Genomic DNA, 9,514 nt, shown 5'->3' on the forward strand with positions numbered 1-9,514 from the left:
TTTCGCGTGGTTGTCGCAGGAGGTTCATGCACAATAACATTGCCGGGCGGCTCTTTATTATGTTTGGCGTAAAATTGACACCTTTGGGCTCACATATAATGATCAGCGCGCCATGAAAACTGACTCCTACAGATTGGTACTGCCTGACGTATGACGAACACAAATAACATGTGGTAGCATGAAAATAATGGCTGACGCTCTCGCGGCCGGTTCGCTTGCTTGATATGCACCAAAATCGGTACTGCGTGACGTGACTGTATGACGAACATAAATACCCTGCGGTAAATGAAAGTAATGGTACGCATGTCATGTAAGGCATGATTTACATGCCATGCTCATGATGCTCTCGCGGTCGGTTCGCTTGTTTGATATGCACCAAAATCGGTATTGCGTGACGTGACTGTATGACAAACATAAATACCGTGCGGTAACATGAAAATAATGGTACGCATGTCATGTAAGATCTAGTTCACTATACAATGCGTGTTTGACATGCATGCATGTTGAATCACAACGCGAATGAAACGTACGTATATTCTGGTATATACAACGCATGACCTGTAATTTATGTTCGTCACGCACCCATGTCATGCCATACCAAATTTGCTATACATCCAGTTAACAAAACGGCCGGAAGCGCGCCAAGACAGTGTAATGCAAATCGTGCCGTAAATGTCGTGCATGTTATTATTTGCATGCTACCACCTGTCATTCATGTTCGTCATACAGTCAGGGCGCGCAATACCAGTCTTGGTATATATCAAGCTAACGAAATGGCCGCGAGCATAGCATGCCATCCAAGTCATGCCATACAGACACACATGTCATGATTTTCACGTTACCACTTGTCATTCGTGTTCGTCATACAGTCACCTCACGCTATACCAATTTGGGTGCATTTCAAGCTAGCGAACCGCCCGTCATCGCAGCATGAGTGTGGCAAGTAAGTCATGCCGTACATGACATGGAAGTCATGATTTTCATGTTACCACCTATCACTAACATTCGTCATACAGAAATAGCTCGTCATAAAAATTTTGGTATATATGCATTTCATTAAACGACCGCGAGCGCCCCGAGACCATGTCATGTAAATCATGTTTTACATGGCATGTCTCATGATTTGCATGTTATAACCAGTCACTTATGTTCGTCATACACTCTTGTCACGTACGCCATACCAATTTTGCTGTGCATCAAGCTATCGAAGCGGCCGCGAGTGCACCATGAGCATGGCATGTAACTCATGTCGTACATGGCATGCATGTCAATATTTTCATGTTATCACCTGTAATTTATATTCGTCATACAGTCATGTTATGCCATACCAAATTTGGTGTACATCCCATTAACGAAGTAGCCAGGACAGCACAAAGTCGGGGGCGGCTAGATAGATAGATAGATAGATAGATAGATAGATAGATAGATAGATAGATAGATAGATAGATAGATAGATAGATAGATAGATAGATAGATAGATAGATAGATAGATAGATAGATAGATAGATACGTACAAAGTCGCAGAAATTCGCTAAGAAATGCTTCGCATTTAATAAATGCAGACAGCCGAGCGCGTAAACGCCGCGCAGTTCGCATTTCTTTATCGCGTTAGTACGCGTGCGTGCGCATGTAGGCAAGTGAAAACTGCCGCTATATCTTTCCTAATCAGTCAGAGAACAACGGTATGCTTCATTCGGGGCTGCAAAAGAGCACGCAATGCGTAAAACATGCGTTACTCCACGTGAAATCAGCACCGCACTGCCGCCGCTTCGGCCGCGCTGGACCAAATATGGTGGCGCGCAGGATGGTCGCGGTACTTTTCGCGTTCCAGTGACTTTAGCGGCGGCGGCGGCGGCGCGGCGCGGCGCGGCGGCGCACACCTCTACATGAAAGCCGGTGCGATCTATTTAAACAGATTGTTTAAGCTCGCCATGCGTTTCCCTGTGGTCTGAGCAATACCATTTAACCACTTCGGGCGTGGGCAACCTTGGTTTCTCTTACCTTCCACTCTGGGTGGCATTATTTATTGCTCCAATGAACCGGCACGCCGAATGACGTAACAAAAACAAGCAAGCTTCAGTTTTATAACCCTTGTTTAGAAATAAGAATTGCTCTCACTAATCACCGAGATATTCGTTCGTTTGGCTGTCCGTGTAATTCTCAAACCCTACGCCATGGCTGAAAAGAATCGAGTTTCTTTCTCTATTTTTGCAAGGCTCACGACATCCATCACCACATGGAAAAAATAGGGCGTTAAACAGGCGTATTTAGTTTCGCGCCTAGCATCTTTGTATATCATAATATCTGAGAGCCCATCCATTTCTCTCTTTCCTAGTACTATTCTATAGGCTGAATTTCATTTACATAGCGAAAAAAGGAAATCGTCAAGTAATGCATCTTTTAGATACCTATTTTTCGATACGGAATAACCCCTCATATTTACATGCAGGATGACAAAAGAAATGGCGTGTTAGCAGGACTAATAGGCTTAGTATAAAGACGCTGCACGCGTACGGACATGCACACGCGCGCTTTGATTTTGCGATATATTGTTAAAGGGACACTAAAGGCAAATAACAATTTATGTCAGAGTGAAAGCTCAATGTATGACAACTTCTGAAACGGCAATATTATCAACAGCAGTGCCCTACTTACCGAGAAATTAAGCTAAATGTATCACATGATGAGCGCCACGAGTGGGACATTTTCGAAGTGATCCCGATGACGTAGGGAAGTCGGCCTACAATAAATCACTAGTAATCAAACTAACAGCAGTAAAAAAAGAACATTCCGAGCATCAAAATACGTAATAAAATGCTGTTTGTTCGTTTCCGCTTGATTCATGGAAAACAAAACCTCCGTGGCGTTGCCATGGGGAACGGCGCGCGTGGTTCAAAGGTTCCGTTTTCGCCGAGCTGTGCCTCGCCCGTCTCAGTGGTAGTTTCGGGATCGCGTACTGCCGTGCGTGTTTTGCGCGCTCGTGAAGGTCGCTCTGACAGGAAGTTCGACAAAATGCCGCATGCGTATGATATTGCCGGATGCCCGAATGGTGCACAACGCCAGCGCTGCAGCAAGGAAACCGGTGTGTCTTTTCACTGGGTGCCGCGGAATGAACCCTTACGCTCGAAGTGGCTTAGTGTCATGCCATTGCGCCAGTGTGCTAAACAGTCAAAACCTCTGCGTGTGTGCTCGCTGCACTTTCGTACTGAGGATTACGAGACCAACCGCAACTTGGTGACGGCTTTGAATCTGCCCATCTGAGCAAGTCTTTGCCGCAGCGCCGTTGTTGCTACTGTGGGTCCCGCTACTTCCGCTCGGCTGCTACTAGTGTCGGCGGCCGCGCAGTAAAAGCGGGCAACCTTGGGCATGGCAGCAGTGACGTATGAGAGTCGTATTTTCAGGCGGGAGATTTGAAGCGCGCTAACGCGATGCGGACCACTAAAAACGTGATTTTATTTCAAAATAAGCACTTCCTTGGCACAAAAGCAGCGCTACGAGGTTTCTGGACCGCTATTTCAACAATCAACGTCGACTTAATATTTGCCTTTAGTGTCCCTTTAAGTCGACATGTTGCTATACGCCGATACGCACCAGCTGCCTCAGCTGTCGTGCATTTTGCTTGCTAAAAATGGCATTGGACGAGCGACGCTTGCAAATGGGTGATGTCCGTAATCCACTCCAATCTTTCGCCCTCAGATTCATTGCGACATATTACCGCAAGGAATGCGACTGTATATACGAGCAATGGATGTCTGCCTTCATATATTTCATCGGTTCGGGTGAATCCAGACGCCGCTGCGCGATGAACGCAGTCTGTGATAATACTAACGTATGTCCTCGTTCTTCGGCACTGTCTTACATGCCTTACAAACTCGCCCAATCTTCCGTGCTTTTAAGGTAATACTCTGCAGAAATGCAGAACAAAACTAAAGCGCCGAGAATCGGCGGAATCGCGAAACTGTCATAAAGAGAGACAAAGGGTGTCTTTATGGGCAGTTTGCAGCGACGAGGTTGCGACAGCCGCCTAAAACGCAATCAAACGTTCTGCATGCGCTTCTCTTGCCAGTGCAGTTTCCGGACAGTGACGTCGTGCCGGGCAGTTCCTGAAATAAACTCCCGCAGTAAATGTCGGGCTTTCACTGGGTCTATGGGAACGCGTATTACAGAGCGACTTCGGTGTCATCATTTGAGCTCATCGCACATCCAGGCGACCGCACGGGGCTGAGCGCGAAGATAAAATGAAAGATTGCTTAATGTTTCATCACGCAGAAGGAACGGCAAACACCAAACTGCTACAAACATGATTAAAATGGCATGGCCCCTAAGAGTAAGAAAAAAGAAGGGGGGGGGGAGCCGTGTAAGGTCCATATTTTACCACAGAGCCACTTGAAAACTTATGAAACATATCGTTTCTATCCCAATGTCGAAAAATTTATTGCGAAGCGTTTTAAAGACACAATCTTTCATTATGTGTAGAAATGCGTGGTTCGACGAAAATTCTAAAAGCTGTGATTTATATCATGTAGATCCACTTATCGAATTTGAAATTCCGTTGTCTTTAGACAGAAGTGTGGAAACCCTTATTCACCGATTAAGGCTAGGAACTGCCTACACCAAGCATTTTTTACACAAAATTGGCCGCGCTGAAACTCCTGAATGTGATTGTGGATTCGTAGATGAAGACATATATCACCTCCTTCTAGAATGCCCACAGCACGACGCACCAAGACGGCGACTTCAGTCATCGTTAATAACATTAGACTGCAGACCACTAAGTTTAAGGAAACTTTCGGGCCCGTGGCCAAGAGGCTTACAGTAGTGTGCTTTAAAATCATTGAAAATTTTATCTTGAAGAGAGTGGCATCCTTGGCCATTACTAGCGCATTTAATCTTTGTTCTGTATTAATGTCAGAGTGTATATTTATGTGCGTTGACTATTTTTGTCTTGGATATGTTATGCAACAGTTGCTGTTCTTTTTTTTTAACATCACCGTGTGTACACATGTATGTGATTATTGAATATGTTGTTTTGACTGTTATGTTATGTGTTGACTGTTACGCTAAGCTGTATATTGTATGTACTACGGGTTAATTGTGATTAGAAATTTGGACACTATGTACTTTATGTTTATGAACCCTATGTACTCCAAGAGCTAAGGAGTAGCCGGCGCCTTATTTGTGCGCCAACATCTCCTTACATCACGTCAATAAAAAAAAAAAAAAGGTCCATATTTATACGGGGTTTAACGTCCCAAAGCCACGATATGATTATGAGGGACGCGTAGTGGAGGGCTCCGGAAATTTTGACCACCTGGGGTTCTTTAACGTGCACTTAAATCTAAGTACACGGGCCTCAAACATTTTCGCCTCCATTAAAAATGCAGCCTCCGCGGCCGACATGCATGTATAATTAGTTCTGTGCAGAACAGAACTACTTAAGAAATTATTTTTTTCCAAAACTATCGAAGAGTGGAATAGAAGGCCTATACTGATGACGTCAACGTCGTGTCAAATGAAGCATTTTTTGCTCCGTTGATTAAACTCGGCTTTCTCTTTTCTTTGGTATTTCCGTTGTATTCCCCATGTGTAACTTATCTTGTTTTGAACTTGCTCTAACTAACGTTGTTGTTTTCGTTTTCTTTTTTTCATTCCTCACACATGGCTATAAAAATATTTTGACCGTTTCAAACCGATGTAAACCCATTCCCCCTCCTTCCCCACTGTAATGCCTTTCGGAGTCGTGGGTGCTGAATAAATAAACAAATAAATAGATTACAAAAGGACGGCTTCAGATAACTGAATGGTCATAGGCGTGCGCGCAGGGTAGGGTTCTCTATCAAGGGGGGGGGGGGGGCAAGTTTCACTGCCCTCCCCCGCGCTCCGCAATGTATGCAAGGATGAAAATGAAGCGATGACGTGCTTCTCACAATGGCAGATCTGAATGCAACATCAGGGGTCCTAGGTCGCTATTAATTTAAAAAAATATGCGTAGCCATAACCCCGCGCATTGAAAAAAAAATTTAGGGCAGCTTCGCACTGGTGGTGCCAAGCCTGAAGGAACAGCGCAGCTTGGCGGCCTTCCTTAACCTACCAGCCAAGCCTAGCCTAGAGACAGGCAGTTAATCCTAGATGTAGCCACATGACCATAGAGAGGGCCAGTCAAGCCCAGGAAATCCAAGTTGAGACTCTCTCTCTCTGTCTATTTCTTTCTTTCTTACTTTCTCTCTCCCTGTTTCTCTTTCCCTCACTTTTTTCTAGTTATCTCGCCTATAGCAACGCAATCGTATGGTTGCCATAAATGCTTGTTCTGATAGCGTGCCTGGATAGCCGAGTAGTTACGACGCTCACATTCGGACCGTGGGTATCCGGGTTAGAATACCGCCTCGCCAAGAAATTTTAATTCGTTTTATTTATTTCTTCTTCTCCTCCTCTTCACTTTTATTCTCCTCTCATCCTCCTTTCCTTCCTCCTCTCCTCTTCGCCGAGCAGAGTTTTCGGTTAACGCTCGCCTCCCTCCTCCTTGCCGACTCCTTGCCTCAGCACTCCTCGTTTTACTAGGCTCCTCTCCCACCCCAAGCTGCAACCTCCTTCCCACCGCTCTACCCTCCTTCGCTCAGCTCTCTCCCCGTAATGTCTCCGCTTTACCTCGCAGCTGTTGTACTTGGTAGTGGGACTTGCCCGATTCCTGTGGCGCATACCCGGCCGAGTTTTTGCAGAAACGACGCCGATGTTGCGAAGCTTAAACAGATCCACTATTAAAATTACGTGAAAGGTGCGACTAAGTAAAGGTATGGGGCAGAATTGGCGACCCCTTTACACCTCACTCATCTGAAGTGGGGGTCGGGCAGGGAAATGTGATCGAGTGTCATTTTGAGCTCTGTATGCCATGGCAAAAAAAAAAAAAAACGGGGGGGGGGGTGCACGGGCTCGGTGTGCCCCCCCCCCCCCCCACTACGCCACTGAGGGGTGCGACTCCGCCCCCAGATTCGATGCATGATTCCTCAATGAAACATGCTGCATACTCTTCGAACAACTTGTGGTAAAAGATATTCACCGACGATTACGATACTCCCTAATGCGAAATTAGAGCGCGGCAGAACTGGCGTCAGCGGCGCTGAGTCTCCGCTCGGGCAGTTCGTTCAGCAGCAGCGGAAGACAAAGCACTTCCACTGGTTGCGTCCAAACCATCCAAACTGCGCCAACGCGCAATGTTGTCCCAACTGCCTATATTGTGCATGTGCCTATATTGTGCCTATATTTACTATTTTGGAAGCCTAAAACGTTGTTTTGCCTGCGTAGTTTTGGCGCCTAAAACGAGCTTTTTTAGTGCCTATAAATCCGGCCTCTATAGCCATAACCCTGCTCCTTAGACAATGACGGAACAAGTCCGACTAAGTAATGGTACGGAGCAGACTTAAAGGCCTCCCCCCCACCCTCAGGTGATTAGGTGAGCACCCCCCCCCCCCACCCGCACACGTGCGCACGCCTATGACTGTAAGGGCATCTCGTTTTAACAAGATAATGAATTCGTCGACAAAAAAGAGGCCGCAACTTGCAAACGGTATACGGTCTGTCTACGCCGCCGACTCCAGTGGCTGCTGCGCATGGCCAGTGACAAGCGGTAATTGTAGTAAATTGTGATAAGTGCAAACAAAGCCTCCATGATGACTGCAACTTCTTTATCCACATGCACTATAAATTGTGAAGTATAAAGCACCAGCTGTACTTTGTCACTGTATGAATGCTCAGTAATCGCATCCTGGGCAACAGGTGTTCATGGGAACAGAGATTGCAGTGTCTTCAACAAGAATAAATAAAAGCGTGGTTTCTTTTTATCAATCCACGGCACTGTGAAAGTTGCACAATTTAGAGTACCCACAAGAACTTTACAGGTATCATAAATACGTAATACATGCAACCTTAGTCGGCGCATGTGTCGGCATGAGACCTAAAGCTCATCTAAATTTGTATGTGACGTGTAAAACGCGACAAGGAATTACTGGAATCATTCAAATCAACATAGGGGCACATCTGGCGCACGGCAAACAATTTAGGAGTGCATGGAATTGCTCGTGTTATTCAACTGAATTGAATTCAGCTTTCATACCTTCAACACAAGAAGTTTTGGACGCGGCAGCGCTGTTGAATCGCGCAATTGCATCTTTCAGCTGTCGCGGGTCGAGATCGCCTACATGCACGCCAAATACGAGTGTCGCACGGCCACTTTAGATGACTATCGTGCCCGATCCGATTGAAAATTCTCGACTACAATTGGGCTTCCTTCCACAGTTAGCGCAAGGAGTCAAACGCGACTGAAAAATTCCATCCTGATCTCGCTCGATCGTTACTGTAGGTGTGAAGATCGAAAGTTCTGTAATAATCACCGGCGTTTATGCCCGGTGATTATATTAGTATCTTAAGCAATGATTACATACCAGGTACGCAAGTGTAAAATAGAGGCTCATAAAGGTGAGCTGAGCAGTCGAGTTTACTCTCAACATAATAAAGAAGAAACCAAGAGAGGAGAAAAAGCGTTAGGCGCAGTGCCCTACCAGCGCGGCTTTCACGTGGACTGAGAGTGGTTTCCCCGCATATCTTTCCCCTGCTGTAATAATGACTAATGAAAAGCACTAATCTGGAATAATTTTTTTACAGCGAGCTGTTATATGGCTAGGTTCTGGCGGATCGCGTACGCAGACAAAGCGACGCGTAGAACAATATTCCGCAAGAGGACTTGTTCTCGGGCTAGTTGGAGTTTGCTGATCATCATGGTGTAGCGCGAAGACACAAGTACGAAGACACGGAGACATGTTGCCAGAGCGCCTGTGTTTTATGTCTCCGTGTCTTAGTATTTGTCTTCGCGCTACACCATGACTATCAGTGTTGCGGTTGTTGTGATTCTGAGGAAGGCGCTAATTTCTGTCTCCCAAGTGGGGACACGGCTAAGCGCCAATCAGTGTAAACAACAATTTTCGGCGCCACTCGACACAGGTGCCCCTCGCCCCCTCACCACCGCCCATGCCTCTTTCACAAGTGTCGCGATACTCGTCGGCGGCACTTCCCACCAATCGTTGTGTCCCTTAGTCTCGTGACGTAGAAATTGCGCTAGCGCTGTAGTTATCAGTTGCCCTTTGGCCTCGCTGTGACAGACGCGTGTCGTTCGCTCGGAGGAAGGAGAGCGGCAGGTGAAGGAGCGCCAAAGCGCACAGAAGCGCGAATGGGCGCGAGAACGACGTGCAGCCGCAGTCTTCCATTTTCACAGCAGTGGAAGGGCTCTGAATTTTTTTTAACACGAAAGTGTTTTATGCCGGGGTCCACCAAGACTTCAGTGACGTATTTCCGCCACGGAAATGACGTCGAAAAGTTTACACGATCAGATGGCAAAGAAAAAAAGTTCCGTCAACGGGCATCGAACCCACGACCGCTGGTCAATATATTTTTAGGGCCGAGTTGGTAAAAATAAAACGCGCATGATTGGACCCATGTGGAGGTCCCTTTTGTCCCAGTAAGAGAA

The sequence above is a fragment of the Rhipicephalus sanguineus genome, chromosome 1 (genome assembly GCF_013339695.2).
Source record: "Rhipicephalus sanguineus isolate Rsan-2018 chromosome 1, BIME_Rsan_1.4, whole genome shotgun sequence".
Taxonomy (NCBI): domain Eukaryota; kingdom Metazoa; phylum Arthropoda; class Arachnida; order Ixodida; family Ixodidae; genus Rhipicephalus; species Rhipicephalus sanguineus.